Below are 15,195 nucleotides of genomic sequence, written 5' to 3' on the forward strand. Positions count from 1 at the left end.
CCAGAGGAACTGGCTGGCCCCTGTGTGAGATGGGAGGCTGGACTAGAGGGACCCTCACTGGTCTGACTCAGCAGGGCTCTTCTGAGGTTCTTCTCAGGGGAAGGCCTCGGCCTCTCTGCCCTGTTGCTGGCCCTCCAGAGGAACTGGCTGGCCCCTGTGTGAGATGGGAGGCTGGACCAGAGGGACCCTCACTGGTCTGACCCAGCAGGGCTCTTCTGAGGTTCTTCTCAGGGGAAGGCCTCGGCCTCTCTGCCCTGTTGCTGGCCCTCCAGAGGAACTGGTTGGCCCCTGTGTGAAATGGGAGGCTGGACCAGAGGGACCCTTACTGGTCTGACCCAGCAGGGCTCTTCTGATGTTCTTCTCAGGGGAAGGCCTCGGCCTCTCTGCCCTGTTGCTGGCCCTCCAGAGGAACTGGTTGGCCCCCATGTGAGACGGGAGGCTGTACTAGAGGGACCCTCCCTGGTCTGATCCAGCAGGGCTCTTCTGAGGTTCTTCTCAGGGGAAGTCCTTGGCCTCTCTGCCCTGTTGTTGGCCCTCCAGAGGAACTGGTTGGCCCCTGTGTGAGACAGGATGCTGGACTGGATGGACCCTCCCTGGTCTGACCCAGCAGGGCTCTTCTGAGGTTCTTCTCAGGGGAAGGCCTCGGCCTCTCTGCCCTGTTGCTGGCCCTCCAGAGGAACTGGCTGGCCACTGGGTGAGACATGAGGCTGGATCATATAGACCAGTGGTCTGATCCAAGAAGGCTGTTCTTACATTTAATGGGAAAATGGACAGCCTGTGAACACGAATGTGTGTTTTCAGATCTGTGGAGAAAACTGTCCCAAAATTCATAGCCCTCATGACTCCCTGGACTGAGTCGTGCTCACTTCGGTGGCACATATACTAAAATTGGAACGACACAGAGAAGATTAGCACGACTCCCTTGACGGAGTCCATCTGTCTCACGTTGGGTCTCCCTCTTTTCCCTCTGCCCTCCACTTTTCCTAGCATTATTGTCTTTTCCAGGGACTCTTGTTTTCTCATCACGTGGCCAAAGTGCAACAGGCTCAGTTTAGTAATTTCAGCTTCTAGAGAGAGTTCAGCCGTGGCTGAATCTAGAACCCACTGAGATGTCTTTTTGGAGGTTGTTGGGATTCTTTGATTCATGGTCGATGGTCGCATTGCAAACACAAGAGCACACACTTAGTAAAAGAAAAAATATATTTACTGTAAAACAAAATAAAACATGGGTAGGGTACTTTGGATAAAAGAAATAAAATAAAAGGTTACATACTTGCAGTTACTCTCAGTAATATATGCTAACTTTCTATCTGTCTCTTTCTATCTGTCTCGGCTTCTAGAAGAGAACTACCGCTTTGGTTCACACAAAGGGCCATAAACCTTGTGAATACATGAATGCTAGACCAAAGCATTTCCACAAACAAGTTGTTAGTTGACCAATACAAAAGTTACAGGTCACTTCATTAGGATAATCAACTCCCACAAACTTTCCCGCCGTTGAATACATTATGTAACGTAACATCCTGTTTCCTAACAAACAACATTTAACCAGGGCTATTTTTGGACAGGAACGCACAGGAATGGAGTTCCGGCTGGCTCCTGAGTTGGCCACGCCCAGCAGGAACTCATTAGCATAACAGGCCACACCCAACAGCAGAAACTCATTAGGATTGGCTACATTAGGGGTGTGTGGCCTAACATGCAAAGGAGTTCCTGCTACAAAAAAAGGCCCTGGGTTTTGACCACAAACAAGGTCAACAGAATAAGAAGCAAAAGGTGGGCGTGGCTGGATGACCAGACTTCTGGTAACATGGGTGTGTGGCCTAATATGCTAATGAGCTGTGCTGTCAGGGCTGTGACCTAATATGATAATGAGTTTCTGCTGTTGGGTGTGGCCTATTATGCTAATGAGTTTCTGCTGTTGGGTGTGGCCTATTATGCTAATGAGTTCCTGCTGGGCTTTTTCTACAAAAAAAGCCCTGCATTTAACTCTGTAATGACTGAAGTGTAAGCAACTTGCAATTCCAACAGAGGTCCATGGTATCCGTAAAACCCTCCTCCGACACCAGATGTCAAAGGAATCAACAGATTTTGGAGGCTATCAGATTTTGGAGGCTAGGGGAGGGGCTGTGGCTCGCTGGCAGAGCATCTGCTTTCCACGCAGAAGGGCCCAAGTTCAATCCCCGGCATCTGCAGGTTAAAAACATCGTTAACAGCCGGCGTGAAAGATTTCTCTGCAGGAGATTCTGTAGAGAATTTTAAAAGGGAACAGCCGTCTGTTTCACGGGGTTGTTATGGGGGGGGGGGAGCGCACGCACGATGCAACATCCTTGGCCAATCGAAAAAAAGCACTTACTGTATAAACCAGAAGCAGCGATAATATAGTTTTAAAGTATCGTAATCCACTCTGATCTTCAAAGGGACGGGATTAAAACGTAACATTATCAGCCTCTTCATAATGAGGGATTATGAAGGAATCCTCCTTGGAGATTAGAGTGGTTTTCATGGACGGCATTTTCTCACAAAATGTAAACAACAAAAAGCAAATTTGACCTGGGGGTGGGGAGGGGTTGGTGTTGCAATCTACGATCACAGAGGCGGCAACGGGGTGCTGTGGGGGACTGGAGGAAGGAAGGCAGTGCCTGCCATGAAGCCGATTGTTTTGCAATTTTGGCCGCATCCTAGTGGCATTTTGCTCCCTCTAAGCTGTGGAGTCTTGTAATGTATCCAGTTCCGACCGCGTGGCAGGCTTGGGCTCCACACGGTCAAGCGCAAACGTCGAGCGTCGCTCAGGGAAACAATGGAACATGCGGATCCTAGCCCGGCCTGCACCTATCCGAGGGCTAGGTTCCCGGCCGAGAGCCTATGGAACTCTCGGCCACTGTAAATAACCTATTGGGAAGTGGGGGTGTGTGTTCTGGGTGGTGGTTTCACAGGGAATAAAAGCCGGCCCACGAGCCGGCTGACGTTGTCTTGTTCCGCTCTGAATAAAGTACGTTACGCTGAAATCACTCGTCTGTCTGCGCACTTTTCAAGTCTTGCGAGCAAAAATTCTACTTTGTGAGCTACCAGCATTAAAGTTGTGAGCGAGCGATTGGGCTGCTGCATAAATCAGTTTGCCCTGGAGCCATCCTTCCTGAGCGAAGGCAAAAATGTGTGAGCCGGAGGCTAGAAAGCTGTGAACCAGCTCACACTAACTCAGCTTAGAGGGAACACTTATGTGGACTCTTATGAAATCCAGCCAGTCCAGGACAGACGCTGCGTCTTCTTGGGGGAAGTCTCCCACGGAAGCCCGCCGAGCCGATTAGGCGTCTTTCTGCTGGGTTTCATGGCATGCTTAGAGAGCTGCAAATAATTCTAAAGCCGCTTACAGGCATAGGGAGGATTTGAGAGCCAGCCCGCTAAGGATTAGCCGCCAGTAAGAAGGCCAGGGACCTGCCTGGGACACCTGGCGGCTTAGCAAGGTGTGCACAACAAGGGGGCCAGGTGCCACTCTTGGGCAGGGGGCGAGGGCCTGCTTTAACTGCCCACGGAATGTGAGAATGTCAAAAGGAAGAAGACGGGGTGTTTTGCTACACCAAGACTGCAGCCCCAGTTCCCTGGACTCTCTTGCCTAAGGAGGCCAGCTGTGGCCCTTTCCCGCAAACATCAAGAACACTTTGCAAAGACAGCATCTAATGATCAATTGGGGAGGGGCTGTGGCTCACTGGTAGAGCCTCTGCTTGGCATGCGGAAGGTCCCAGGTTCAGTCCCCGGCATCTCCAGTTAAAAAGGACCAGGTAGTAGGTGATGGGAAAGACCTCTGCCTGAGACCCTGGAGAGCTGTAAAGAGGGGCTGTGGCTCAGTGGCAGAGCCTCTGCTTCGCATGCAGAAGGTCCCAGGTTCAATCCCCGGCAGCATCTCCAGTTAAGAAGGACCAGGTAGGAGATTATGTGAAAGACCTCCGTCTGAGACCCTGGAGAGCTGTAAAGAGGGGCTGTGGCTCAGTGGAAGAGCCTCTGCTTGGTATGCGGAAGGTCCCAGGTTCAGTCCCCGGCATCTCCAGTTAAAAAGGACCAGGTAGTAGGTGATGGGAAAGACCTCTGCCTGAGACCCTGGAGAGCTGTCAAGAGGGGCTGTGGCTCACTGGCAGAGGATCCGCTTGGCATGCAGAAGGTCCCAGGTTCAATCTCCAGAATCTCCAGTTAAAAAGGATCAGGCAGCAGGTGATGGGAAAGACCTCTCTGCTTGAGACCCTGGAGAGCCACTCCCAGTCTGACTAGACAAGGCTGACCCTGATGGACCGAGGGCCTGATTTAGTGTAACACAGCAGAGCTTCATGTGTACAATTTAAAATACTTCTTAAAAAAAGAGCTAAACACACTCCAAGCCCCTGAAGCAAAAGTCAAACACGAGAAAGGGACCATCATCTTGGATGTCACAAGAGGGCATCAAAAAGCCATTTCCCCAGGGTTTATCTGACTTAACTAATGAAGTGTACCTTTAGACTTTGTTATTTCCCAGACTGGGCATATTTTATAACCATTACTCTAGATTATGGAACGCTGCTTTTAGACTACCAGCTTTTACTGAGAGATTATTTTAGTCCTTGCATTTTAATCATTTATTTTTTGTTTATATTGCTTGGAGTATCCTGGCAAAAGGGAAGGGGGGGTATATAGTTAAGAATGAAACAAAATGAATCTGGGGTTGGGGGTTATGATTAATAATGTGATTCCGCATAAAACCAAGCCAGTGCTTAAATTCCCCATTCCTGAGATGCAAACCTCCCAAGAACATAAGAACATAATAGAAGCCAATGTTGGAACAGGCCAGTGGCCCATCCAGTCCAACACTCTGAGTCACACAGTGGCCAAAAACACCAGGTGCCACCAGGAGGTCCACCAGCGGGGCCAAGACAGTAGAAGCCCTCCCACTGTTGCCCCCCCCCAAGCACCAGAATACAGAGCATCCCTTGCCCCAGATTGAGAGTTCCTATAAGAACATAAGAGAAGCCAGTGTTGGATCAGGCCAGTGGCCCATTCAGTCCAACACTCTGTGTCACGCAGTGGCCAAAAAGACCAGGTGCCATCAGGAGGTCCAGCAGTGGGGCCAGGACACTAGGAGCCCTCCCACTCTTCCCCCCCCCATGCACCAAGAAGACAGAGCATCACTTGCCCCAGACTGAGAGTTACTATCTATACCTTGTGGCTAATAGCCACCATGCATTCATTTAAGAACATGAGAACATAAGAGAAGCCAATGTTGGATCAGGCCAGTGGCCCATCCAGTCCAACACTCTGAGTCACACAGTGGCCAAAAACACCAGGTGCCATCAGGAGGTCCAGCAGTGGGGCCAAGACACTAGAAGCCCTCCCACTGTTGCCCCCCCACCAAGCACCAAGAATACAGAGCATCCCTTGCCCCAGACATAAGAACACAAGAGAGACCAATGTTGGATCAGGCCAATGGCCCATCCAGTCCAACACTCTGTGTCACACACTTTGGTCAGAAATACCAGGTACCATCAGGAGGTCCAGCAGTGGGACCGGGACACTAGAAGCCCTCCCACTGTTGCCCCCCCCCCCAGGCACCAAGAATACAGAGCATCACTTGCCCCAGGCCAAGAGTTCCTATCTATACCTTGTGGCTAATAGCCACTGATGGACTTCTGCTCCATATGCTTATCTAATTCCCTCTTGAAGCCGTCCATGCTTGTAGCTGCCACCACTTCCTGTGGCAGTGAATTCCATGTGTGAATCACTCTTTGGGTGAAGAAGGACTTCCTTTTATCCGTTCTAACCCGACTGCTCAGCAATTTCATGGAGTGCCCACCGAGTTCTCGTACTGTGAGAAAGGGAGAAAAGTACCTCTTTCTCTACCTGCTCTTTCCCATGCAGAATCTTATAAACCTCGATCACGTCACCCCTCAGTCGTTGTTTCTCCAAGCTAAAGAGCCCCAAGCATTTTAACCTTTCTTCATAGGGAAAGTGTTTCAACCCTTTTATCATTCGAGTTGCCCTTTTCAGAAATCACTACTTGCTTCACTCACTGTAGCTGGTGCAGACTTGGCCCACAGTCTAATAAAAGAAGGGATTTCTTTACGAAACAAAAGCTGAATCTGAGCCCTTTTTAGAAAGCTGTGCCACTTTCTGCAGCAGGACAGGACAGTATTTTGAGCAAGTCTACCACAAGCCTGAGAGCTGGGGATGGCTTCCATGGCACAGTGGGATACTAGTCCAGCACTCTCAATCACTACACAACATTGGCTCTCAGAAAGAAGAGCTCTGCTGGATCAGCCCAGTGGTCCATCTAGGTCATTGTGGCTAACCAGTTGTCCTGCAGAGCCAACATGAAAACAGCCCTGTTGGATTAGACCAGTGGGTGTCCCTCTGGACCAGCATCCTGTCTCACACAGTGGCCAACCTGTTCCTCTGGAGGGCCAACAACAGGGCAGAGAGGCCGAGGCCTTCCCCGGAGAAGAACCTCAGAAGAGCCCTGCTGGGTCAGACCAGGGAGGGTCCCTCTAGTCCAGCATTCTGTCTCACACAGGGGCCAACCAGTTCCTCTGGAGGGGCAACAACAGGGCAGAGAGGCCGAGGCCTTCCCCTGAGAAGAACATCAGAGGAGCCTGGCTAGATCAGACCAGTGAGGGTCCATCTCGTTCAGCATCCTGTCTCACACAGGGGCCAGCCAGTTCCTCTGGAGGGCCAACAACAGGGCACAGAGGCTGAGGTCTTCTCCTGAGAAGAACATCAGAAGAGCCCTGCTGGATCAGACCAGTGAGGGTCCATCTAGTCCAGCATCCCGTCTCACACAGGGGCCAGCCAGTTCCTCTGGAGGGCCAAAAACAGGGCAGAGAGGCCGAGGCCTTCCCCTGATGAGAACCTCAGAAGAGCCCTGCTGGGTCAGACCAGTGAGGGTCCATCTAGTTTGCCATTTTGTCTCACACAGGAGCCAACCAGTTCCTCTGGACAGCCAACTACAGGGCAGAGAGGCCAAGGCCTTCCCCTGAGAAGAACATCAGAAGAGCCCTGCTGGATCAGACCAGTGAGGGTCCATCTAGTTCAGCATCCCGTCTCCCACAGGGGCCAGCAAGTTCCTCTGGAGGGCCAACAACAGGGCACAGAGGCCGAGGCCTTCCTAAGAACATCAGAAGAGCCCTGCTGGATCAGACCAGGGAGAGTCCATCTAGTCCAGTATCCTGTCTCACACAGAAGCCCACCATTTCCTCAGGAGGTCCAACAAACAGGGCAGAGAGACCGAGGCCTTCCCCTGATAAGAACACCAGAAGAGCCCTGCTGGGTCAGACCAGTGAGGGTCCATCTAGTTCAGCATCCCATCTCACACAGTGGCTAGACAGTTCCTCTGGAAGGCCAACAACAGGGCACAGAGGCCAAGGCCTTCCTAAGAACATCAGAAGAGCCCTGCTGGATCAGACCAGGAAGAGTCCATCTAGTCCAGCATTCTGGCTCACACAGAAGCCCACCATTTCCTCAGGAGGTCCAACAAATAGGGCAGAGAGACCGAGGCCTTCCCCTGATTAAAACATCAGAAGAGCCCTGCTGGATCAGACCAGTGAGGGTCCATCTATTCCAGCATCCTGCCTCACACCGTCGCCAGCCAGCCCCTCTGGAGGGCTAACAACAAGACATAGAGACCGAGGCCTTCCCTGATAATAACATAGAGGAGCCCTGCTCCATCAGACCAGTGGTCCATCCAGTCCAGCATCCTGCCTCACACAGTGGCCAACCTGTTCCTCTGGAATTGCAACAAGAAGGCTCAGAGTCCAAGGACTTCCCCTGATGTTGCTTCCTGGCACTGGGATTCAAAAACAGACTGCCTCTGAACGTGGAAGATCTCTTTAGTCACCATGGATAGTAGCCACTGATGGACCTGTCCTCCACGGATCTGCCTGATCCCCTTTTAAAGCCATCTGTCTCCTTCCTTGCACGCACCCTCCATTCAGAAAGTTCCCTCAGGAAGCAGAGAGGCAGTACTCTGGCCCTCAGAAGCACAGCGAGCCGTTGCAAGGTCTGGGAGTCCCTTGGTTGCTCTACCCCCGAGAGTTGAGAGAAACTTGCTGGACGGCTTTACTGTATGTGTAAAAATTCCCTTGATTTTTGTTCCAAGTGGTTTACGGCCTTTCGGATATTAAACTGCTGCCAGCAATAAAGGATCGTTGAGCCATTCATGACCTGCCTGTTAGTGGTTTGAACACTGTTTAAAACTATCTATAACATTTGATTATATCTGAGTCGACTATGCTCATACTGCTCTCGGGAACGTATGGTGGTCCCTGCCACAGGAGGGACAAAAAGAACGGGCAAAGTGCGGCTTTTAAAAGCCGCACCGAAACAGGCACGCGGCGGCGGTATCATACAGATCCCGTGAGCCACCGTGCAATTGCTCCCCGGCACGATCAGATGCCGGGGAGACCGGGGAGGAAGCCACGGGAGGCTGCCGAACTGCACATGTCTGAGCATGCGCAGTTCGGCCAGGACCCGGGGATGCGCCGGCGGAAGAACGCGCCGGCGATCCCACGGCCGGCTTTGATGGAAAGAACCACCTCGGTAGGTGGTTCTTTTTTGGTGCGGATTATCGCCGGAAGGGCCGGATTGGGGACAGGCACGCAACGCTTCCCAGATGTTGCGGTGGGATCGCGCCCGTTTGCTCCACCCCCGATCCGTCCCTCTCCCGGCCCTAATCCGCTCGTGTGACCGGGGCCGGTGAGAAGTTAATTCACTATCGTATGGCATTGTGTGTAGTGTAGCCAGAAGATCCTAAGACTGTCTGGCAGTCTTAAGTTCTAGCTCTTTTAGTGGCGAGCGAGACTTATTTTTGGCCTGAGAGTGCTGGCTTCATGAGGAGGATGAGTGTGGAATCGAACCCGGTTCTCCCCCATTAGAGTCTGTCACTCTTAACCACGACACCACGCTGGCTCTCATAAGGTGAGAGACAAGTGTATACACACATCCACCCACATATATACGTATGTATTCAGCACACATAAACAGTGTCTCTCCAACAGCTGTCTAGGCATGCCACAACCCCCCCTGGCTGGAGGCCACTTGGGTTCTAGAGGAAGGATCTCAAGGAAAAGTATTCTTCAAAAGTTCTGGGACAGAGCCAGGGATGAGAAGGAATTGCACTGAAATGCACGGCCCTTCCAAGAGTCATTTTGGGGAATTCATTAACCCCCTTGGCAGGAGCGGCAGCCTCAACTCTCTTTTTTACGCTCTCGACTTCTAACGCTCTCTCTGCACCTTTTGCTCTCCTCTGGCAGGGCGCCTGTGCCTTCAGCAGTTGCCCAGCTGGTAGATATTCAACAGGTACAGCTGGTCCTCGCACAGAGGTGCAATGAAGGAGGAAAGCTACTCCAGTTGGCTTTCTGGCTATCACACGGCCAGGGGCCAGCTGGAAGGGGTGGGAGGTCCTGGATTCACCCACATCCTGGAGTCCCACATCCCTGGCCTCCAGGCTGCACTTTCTATTCTGCTGTGGTCAGGCCTCACCTGGAGTACCGTGTCCAGTTTGGGGCACCACATTTTAGGAAGGACGTTGACACGCTCAAGCGTGTCCAGAAGAGGGCAACCAGGATGGTGAGAGGGCTGGAATCCAAGTCTTACGAGGAAAGGCTGAAAGAGTTGGGGATGTTTAGCCTGGGGAAGAGAAGGCTTAGAGGGGACAGGATTGCAGTCTTCAACTATTTGAAGGGCTGTCGTGTAGAAGATGGAGTGGATCTATTTTATGGAGATCTATTCCTCTATGGAGGAAGACATAGAGGGGATGCTTATCAAATTTGCAGATGACACAAAGCTCGGTGGGAAAGCTAATTCTGAAGAAGAGTCAGGATTCAAAATGATCTAGATAGGCTGGAACAGTGGGCGGAGACAAATAAAATGAACTGCAATAGAGAGAAGTGCAAAATCCTACAATTAGGTACAAAAAATCAAAGGCACATATATAGAATGGGAGGGACTTGGCTTGACAGCAGCACATGTGAAAGGGATCTCGGTGTTCTGGTTGATCACAAGCTAAACATGAGCCTGCAGTGCGATGTGACTGCGAAGAAAGCGAATGCAGTCTTAGGATGCACTAACAGAAGCCTTGTGTCCAGATCACGGGAGGTGGTGGTTCTGCTCTATTCTGCTAGGGTCAGGCCTCACCTGGAGTATCATGTCCAGTTTGGGGCACCACATTTTAGGAAGGATGTTGACAAGCTCGAGCATGTCCAGAAGAGGGCAACCAGGATGGTGAGAGGGTTGGAATCCAAGTCTTATGAGGAAAGGCTGAAAGAGTTGGGTATTTAGAGAAGTGCATTTTTCTTTGAGAGTCTGACAGCCACTGTGCAGAGAAATTCTCTTGGAATAGAAGATGGAGCAGATCTACTCTCTCTTGCTCTGGATTGCAAGACTAGCTCTAATGGTGGAAATTACAAGGGAGTTGTTACCGGCTAGATGTCAGCAGGAGAAACCTCCTAACTGTCAGGGTGGTTGAGCAGTGGAACAGACTACCTCAGGAGGTGGTGGATGCTCCTTTGCTGGACGTTTTCAAGCAGAGGTTGGATGGCCATCTTTCGGGTATGTTGTAGGGCTCTCTTTCGACCATGCTCTTGCAGAGTGCAGGGGGTTGGACTAGGTGACCTGCAAGGTCCCTTCCAACTCTGAACATTCCGCGATTCTATGATTCTTTAGGGGAACCAGGTGGTAAAATGGACTGGGACCCCTTCAAACTGCAGGCGGGGCCTCCCTTCCAGTTGAAATGTCCCTTTGCACTGAAACCAAAATTTAGCCATACCTCCTCTGCCAGTAGAAGAGTGAGGTAGAGGAAGCAATTCGGTCTGATTCCCCTCTCCAGTGCAACCTCCCCCCTCCTGTGCCAAGTGCTTTTTATCTATTGGGCCCTGTGACTCTTGGCAATGCCTTGCGGGCGGGGTGGGGTGGGGTTGAGGGGCGCTACAGTGGGAAGGGGAAGATCCACCTCCGTCAGCACCTCCTGCTCACTCGACCGCAGGGCCAAGCCACTCGGTTCCACAATCCACACAAACCTAACCCTCAAACAAATGAGTTGGAATTTTGAGTTTTGAATGAGAGTCTGTCAGTGAGTCTGCCAGAGAAAGTGCTGAGTGAAAACAGTGCTGTGTGAAAACTTGAAGGGTTCAGAAAATATGTTGTCGAAAGTCTAAATGTGGAAGAGTTACGAGAAGGATCTGAGACATCCTAAAGTTTAAAACAAAACCAAGCACAAAATAAAGAGTGAGGGTCTATTGAAAAGGAGATTCTTAACAGAGAAGGATCTTGTGGCCAAAGACTGTGTGTGATACCCGGACAGCTAAATTTTCCAGTTTCTCTTCCCCTAAACAGCTATAGTTAACAAACAACTTATTTATGTTTAAAATTTTATTCAATAAATCACATTTTGTTTGAGTTCCAGAATTCAGTTCAAATCTTTCCTCAGGACCACAGAGACCCTTGAAAAGCCCAGACTCGAGGTCGCTTTACCAACAGCTAATGAGAAAAGATTTGGAATTTGTTTAAATTCCTGGTGGCAGCCAAATCTACCCTGTTTATGAACACAAAGTATAAATTTAAAGAGAAAACCAGTCCTCCCTAATAAGAGAACGCCACAAATGCTGGCTGGGTGGTGATGCCGAGGAATGCTAGTAATCTTTGGAGGGCATGAATGGGAGAATATTACTGGACTAGCTCAGGGGAACAATGGATCGTGGCCACTGTGAGAAAATAAGTATCGCATCTAATAACTTTAGAGAGCCAGTTGGGTGGAGTGGTTAGGAACACGGACTCCAATCTGGGAGAACTGGGTTTGATTCCCCCCACTCCTCCACATGCAGCCAATTGGGTGACCTTGGGTCAGTCACAAGCTCCTTCAGAGCTGCTCTCTCAAGAGCAGTCCTCAAAAGAGCTCTCTCGCCCCTACCTGCCTCCCAGGGTGTCCGTTGTGGGGAGGGGAAGGGAAAGGAGATTGTAAGATGCTCTGAGACTCCTTCGGGTAGTGAAGGGCGGGGTATAAATCCAATCTCCTCTCCTCCTCTTATTCTCTTGCTTTCTTGTACGGATGCTGCCAGGAGAGAAGAGAGCTCCATTTCATCAGCTCTCGGAATCAAAGCAGGGTTGTTGTGAGGATAAAATGAAGGAAAGGAGAATGATGGAAATCACCTCAGGTCCCCCGCCTGGGAGAAAAGTGAGGGATGGAGAGAAAGAGAAAGATGGAGAGAGAGAGACGGAGAGAGACGGAGGAGAAGAAGGAGAAGAGGAGGAGAAGGAGATTGGATTTATATCCCGCCCTTTACTACCTGGTCTTAGAGAGGCTTACAATCTCCTTTCCCTTCCCCCTCTCCACAACAGACACCCTGTGAGCAATGCTCCCTCTATGCTGTGGAGTCTTGTGAGCAAAAATTCTACTTTGTGAGCTACCGGGCATTAAAGTTGTGAGTGAGCGATTTGGCTGCTGCATAAAATAGTTTGCTGTGGAGCTTTCCTTCCTGAGCGAAGACAAAAGTGTGGGAGCCGGAGGGAGTTATGGAAGAGTTATGGCTCAGCTGTAGAGCATCTGTTTAGAGGGGACACTGGTCTTAGTGGAGGCCTTTTACACCACCTCCTGCCTGGTCCTTTTAACTGGAGATGCTGGGGCTTGAACCTGGGACCTTGTGTGTGCCACGCAGATACTCTCCCACTGAGACACAACCCCTCCCCAAACATGAACATGCATATAAGCTGCCAGTTTGGTGTAGTGGTTAAGCGTGTGGACTCAAATCTGGGAGAACCGGGTTTGATTCCCCACTCCTCCACTTGCACCTGCTGATGTGACCTTGGGCAAGCCATAGTTCTGATAAGAGGTGTCCTTGAAAAAGAGCAGTTTCTGTCAGAGCTCTCTCAGCCCCACCTACCCCACAGGGTGTCTGTTGTGGGGAGGGGAAGGGAAAGGAGTTTGTGCTGTGAATTCAGCTCCCTTTTAGACGGGGCGAAGTGTGTGGGGGGGAGCAGAAGGGGGATCCCTTCCTTTTAAAAGGGTACAGAGTAAGGCCCGCTTACCACTTCCCTTGGATGCCCCCTCTGTAGCACAGAGAGGAGGAGGAAGAGGAGGCCTTTCCTTTCTCAGAAAGCAACACAGGAAAGCACTCTGGAGATTTCACGGCCGCAGTGCTCCTGGTGGAGGAAGAATCTCTACTGTGGAGGAGGAGGTGGAGGTGGTGGAGGTGGTGGAGGAGGTGGTGGTGGAGGAGGAGAAGAAGAAGCAGAAGATTGGATTTACAGCCCGCCCTTCCCTACCTGAAGGAGTCTCAGAGCGGCTTACAAACTCCTTTCCCTTCCCCCTCCCCACAACAGACACCCTGTGAGGCAGGTGGGGCTGAGAGAGCTCTGACAGAAACTGCTCTTTTTTTCAAGGACAGCTCTGAGGGAACTATGGCTTGCCCAAGGTCATCCAGCAGCTGCAAGTGGAAGAGTGGGGAATCATAGAATCATAGGACGTTAGAGTTGGAAGGGACCTTGCAGGTCACCTAGTCCAACCCCCTGCACTCTGCAGGAGCAGAGCCGAAAGATAATAGCCCTACAACAATAATAGCCCCATTTGTCCTGGCCCCACTGGTGGACCTCCTGATGGCACTGGTATTTCTGGCCACTGTGGGATACAGAGTGTTGGACTGGATGGGCCTTTGGCCTGATCCAACATTGGCATGTTCTTATGTTCTTAACATACCCGAAAGATGGTTGTCCAGCCTCCGCTTGAAAACGTCCAGTGAAGGAGCCTCCACCACCTCCCGAGGCGGACTGTTCCACTGCTCAACCACTCTGACAGTTAGGAAGTTTCTCCTGATATTTAGACTCCCTTGTAATTTCCACCCATTAGATCTAGTCTTGCAATCCGGAGCGAGAGAGAAGAGATCTGCTCCATCTTCTACGTGACAGCCCTTCGGATATTTGAAGACTGCGATCCTGTCCCCTCTAAGCCTTCTCTTTCCCAGGCTAAACATACCCAACTCTTTTAGCCTTTCCTCCTAAGACTTGGATTCCAACCCTCTCACCATCCTGGTTGCCCTCTTCTGGACACGCTCGAGCTTGTCAACATCCTTCCTAAAATGTGGAGAGGTTGCTCTAAGTCAGATGCAACTCCACACAAGCAATGCTCCCTCTAAGCTGTGGAGTCTTGTGAGCAAAAATTCTACTTGGTGAACCACTGGCATTAAAGTTGTGAGCGAGCGATTGGGCTGCTGTATCAATCAGTTTGCTCTGGAGCCCTCCTTCCTGAGCGGAGACAAACAATGTGTGAGCCGGAGGCTAAAAAACTGTGAGCTAGCTCACATTCACTCGGTTTAGAGGGAACACTGCTCCACACCACTTTCTCCTACAGATAAAAGAATCTCTCCTCTTCTTCTCCGCTCCAAACAACCTTGCCTTTCTTTGCAAGCCTGCGTCTGATCCTAATTTCTTGCTTCCCCCCATTTTTATAAGTTTCTTCCCTAATCCCACGTTGCAAGGCACGCCCTCTCCCTCAAGGGCTTGGGAGCAGAGAGAAAAAGCGCCGAAGATAATCCCAAAGTCTCACAAAGTCCTTCCAAGACAACCGTTCTGAACGGCCCACCAAGATCTAGGTGAGTCCTTTGAACAGTCAGAATCAGTGCATTCCCTGCTGCATTATAAGAATCATCATCAGGCATCCGGAGGAGTTCTTACTGTGTACAGGGGACAAGGTATTTAAAAGCCGGCAGTAGATTATCTTTAAAACAAATGTCTGAATTCGACATAAAACACTACAAAGGACTCAAAGTTAACACTGGTCAAAAAATAGTAAAAAGCCCAGTAGCACCTTTAAGACAAACAAGCTTTATTGTAGCATAAGCTTTCAAGAAACCAGTTTGGTGTAGTGGTGAAGTGTGCGGACTCTAATCTGGGAAAACCGGGTTTGATTTCCCCACTCCTCCATATGCAGCTGCTGGTGTGACCTTGGGTCAGTCACAAGTTCTCTCAGAGCTGTTCTCTCAGGAGCAGTCCTTGAAAGAGCTCTCTCAGCCCCACCTGCCTCACAGGGTGTCTGTTGTGGGGAGGGGAAGGGAAAAGAGATTGTAAACCGCTCTGAGACTCCTTTGGGTAGTGAAGGGCCAGGTACAAATCCAATCTCTTCTTCTTCTCTTCTCTCTTCATCAGATGCATCCGTCCGAAGATGCATTCCGTGGTCATGTGGCCGGCATGACT

General features: G+C 50.7%; 1 non-coding gene across 1 annotated transcript; it reads left to right on the top strand.

Moving 5' to 3' along the window:
- Positions 1–3,831: 3,831 nt before the first annotated feature.
- TRNAA-CGC lies at positions 3,832–3,903 on the top strand. The gene has a single exon. It is a non-coding gene; the product is annotated as a tRNA-Ala (tRNA).
- Positions 3,904–15,195: the final 11,292 nt, after the last annotated feature.

Source organism: Gekko japonicus, unplaced genomic scaffold (genome assembly GCF_001447785.1).
Source record: "Gekko japonicus isolate JY-2015 unplaced genomic scaffold, Gekko_japonicus_V1.1 scaffold6314, whole genome shotgun sequence".
Taxonomy (NCBI): Eukaryota; Metazoa; Chordata; class Lepidosauria; order Squamata; family Gekkonidae; genus Gekko; species Gekko japonicus.